Raw genomic sequence first — 3,203 nt, 5'->3', positions numbered from 1 at the left:
AAATTGGTTAATTAGGTTAGAAAAGGGACAAAGTGGTAAGGGAAAAGTTGACTAGGATGTTTTTTGTTTTCAAGAGTGATTTTGTAAGGAGTTTTGCATTTTCCTTTCAAGGATGTGTATTTGGATGTATATACGAGTTAGAATTGAAATAGGAAAAACAAAAGTTACAAGCCTTCTTAATTACTTGACCTTGATCTTTATTGAATTCTTCTTTTTTTTTTGTTCTCTTATACTTTTTTTTCTGTTTTTTCAAGTAAATGGAGCAAGATAAGAAAAAAAAAACTTGACCAATAGAAAGATGAACTTTTGAAATATGTGTGGCACTTTCTTCTCTTTTGACTTGCTTGTTTTGGTTTGATTTGATTAAGTTGATGATTGAATTCCCTCATCATGAACACAAAAAGTGGTTACTATAGCATCATGGTGATTCCTATGGAGAACACATCTTGAATTAGTTTAAGAAAAACCTTAATATATGCCTATGATGTCACAAGACACAAACCTTAGTTTGTGTTTTGTTCAAACTAAAAACTAGATTCGCTTGTTATTTTGACATACCCTTTCAAAGTTGGCTAATGTATGTGTTTGACATTTTTGATTACCCAAAGTTACATAAAAACGAAACTTAATGAAAATGAGATGGATTTATTGAAGTTGAAATCTATGTTTACTTTGCTTTAAATAAATTTTAACTTTTATTTATACAAAATCGTGATTAATTATTTAGAAAACATATTAATGGAGAAAAAAAAACATTCAATCTTACACTACTGATGTATATAAGTTTTATATAGTTATGTTATCATTTTATCACCATTTATATTTTTAAATTTAATTTTCAAAATCTAGTCAAATTACTTTTTCAAAATGCACATTTTTAAGTTATTGAAAATTTGTCTTTTATCGAAAAAGATTCTTTCAATGATGATTTTAACCATATAATGATTCTTTCTATTTTATTCATCATTATATTTTAAAATTAAAAAAAATAACTATAATAATATATAAAGGTAATACACATTTTATATTCTAATTTTACTCTTAACTATATTTTAAAATTAAAAAAAAAACTATCCAAATACTAAAGATGACATACTTGTATAATCTCCCTTTCCTTTTTTTTTATGTAAAAATTAATGTTAATATTATTTTTTCCTTAAAATATATAAAACCAAAATGTTTCTTTTTCCACTAATAATATATAGCGGGATTCTTGTATATATATGGCGTGTATATATATATTTTATATATTACCCTTAAAGTACAACTATTTCTTTAGATATAAGTCACATAATTGTTAATTAAATAAGTAGAAAATTGACTTTGGAAAACAATTAATGTATAAGAACTTTTATAAATTAATTTACTCATATCACTTTAGGTTTTTTGCTGAACAAGATTTTATATTTAAGACTGAGAACAAAATATCTTAATCATTAGTTATGATTATTAAATGCAAAAGTCAGTTAGTAAGTAAATACATTTTCACTCTAGAACATCATGCATATTTAGAATTTTTAAAAATAATATAGCAAATGTTCTTTATTATATTAAAGAATATAAATTCTTCCCTGCACTTGAACTTTCTGTAACAAAATAGGAAAAGAAAAAGAGAGAACATGAAATCTTAATTTAGAGAAAGAAAACCGAAACAAAAAAGTTAAAATGGCGTCGCCCGGACTTGAACCGGAGACCTTCAGTGTGTTAGACTGACGTGATAACCAACTACACCACGACACCCTCAATTTTTAGGTTTTTATTCAAGTTAATAATAAATGCATAACTTTTTTCCAACACGATTCTGTGCTAACAAGTTTGTTTTTAAAATAAAAACTTGATAAAAGCGTCTATAAAATTTAGAAAATGTCAGTTAATGGGTATATGAAAATCTAAGTTTTTCCCTTAGGATAAAGCATGAGCCACTATACTTATTTTAAGAGTCCTTAATAAGAATTTAATTTGTTTTCCTTTAGTTTACTGTATCACATTTTTTTTTGGAACTTTTAGTTTACAATAATCAAATTTTAATTAATTATTATTTTATTTTATTATTAATATTTGTAAAAAAAAATACTTTTTTACCATTATCTTGTTTAAGATATGTAATTTTGATATTTTTCTATTTGTGGGAATATTTTCTTGTGTAAAAACAATCATTTTTATTTTATTGATGACAAGATTATTGTGAAACCTTTGTTTCCATTGTAAAAATGATGAATTGCACACTTTCCTTTCTTTGGTTGTTTCAAACGATTGAAATATTTATCGACCGATGTTCATAATGTTTTTGTTAATGGAGATCTTGATGGAAAATATATATGCAATTTTTTCCTGGTTTTTTTATTAGTTTTCTAGGATTTGCATATAATCTACTTTGTTCTCTTTATGGTCTCAAACAATTACCATGAAAATAATTTCCAAACTTCAGGACTCTACTTAGTTTCAGATTTGGCCAATACAAAACATACTACACATTGCTTACCTTCACTCGAGATTACGATTTTCTTGTTATGTTAATGATATTCTTTTGGCTAACAACAACACTAGTTATGCTTGCAATTAGGATAAGAATAATTTGTAGTCTTAGCTAAAAAAAAAGTAATCTCGACAAAACTAAATACTTTTTATCATAATTTATCTAGTTTTTAGTCGCTGGACATTTTTTATGAATATGTAAAACTAATTAAGGATCTTTAAGAGTTATAATTCTCACCCGATAAATCATAATAGAGCACTAACCTTGATTCATGAGAGATCCTGTGAATATGCGTTCTTCAAATTTGTAATTTTGTGTGCTCTACAACCACCGTTTCTCAATCTATCTTTTTGCCTTTCTTTCTCTTCTCACACGTTCTTGATGGGTTACTGTGAAAAAAAAACCTTATGGCCAGAGACAAAACCCCAATTCCTTTTATACCAGCGTCCATCAAGTTGGTTTTATTTTATCTTTATCTTTATTTTATTTTATTATCACTTCCCATAATAATAACCAATAAGTCTTTATATTTTATTAAATCACAATTGGACCCATCATAATATTTCAAATGAGTCACTAATAGAATTAATTCGTCAATTAATTCTAACATTCTCCCACTTGACTCATATGATGTCATAACATTATGTGATTTAATACATAAACATAATGCGCAATAAAAGACCTTGCATAAATTGGTTCCATCATTATTCATAATTAAAGATACAGA

The 3,203-nt window shown here is 25.8% G+C and overlaps 1 non-coding gene across 1 annotated transcript; it reads right to left on the bottom strand.

The window, feature by feature from the left end:
• Positions 1 to 1,666: 1,666 nt before the first annotated feature.
• Positions 1,667 to 1,740, bottom strand: TRNAV-AAC. The gene has a single exon. It is a non-coding gene; the product is annotated as a tRNA-Val (tRNA).
• Positions 1,741 to 3,203: the final 1,463 nt, after the last annotated feature.

The sequence above is a fragment of the Vigna unguiculata genome, chromosome 10, assembly GCF_004118075.2.
Source record: "Vigna unguiculata cultivar IT97K-499-35 chromosome 10, ASM411807v1, whole genome shotgun sequence".
Classification (NCBI taxonomy): Eukaryota; Viridiplantae; Streptophyta; class Magnoliopsida; order Fabales; family Fabaceae; genus Vigna; species Vigna unguiculata.
This window is presented reverse-complemented; position numbering and strand designations above follow the sequence as displayed.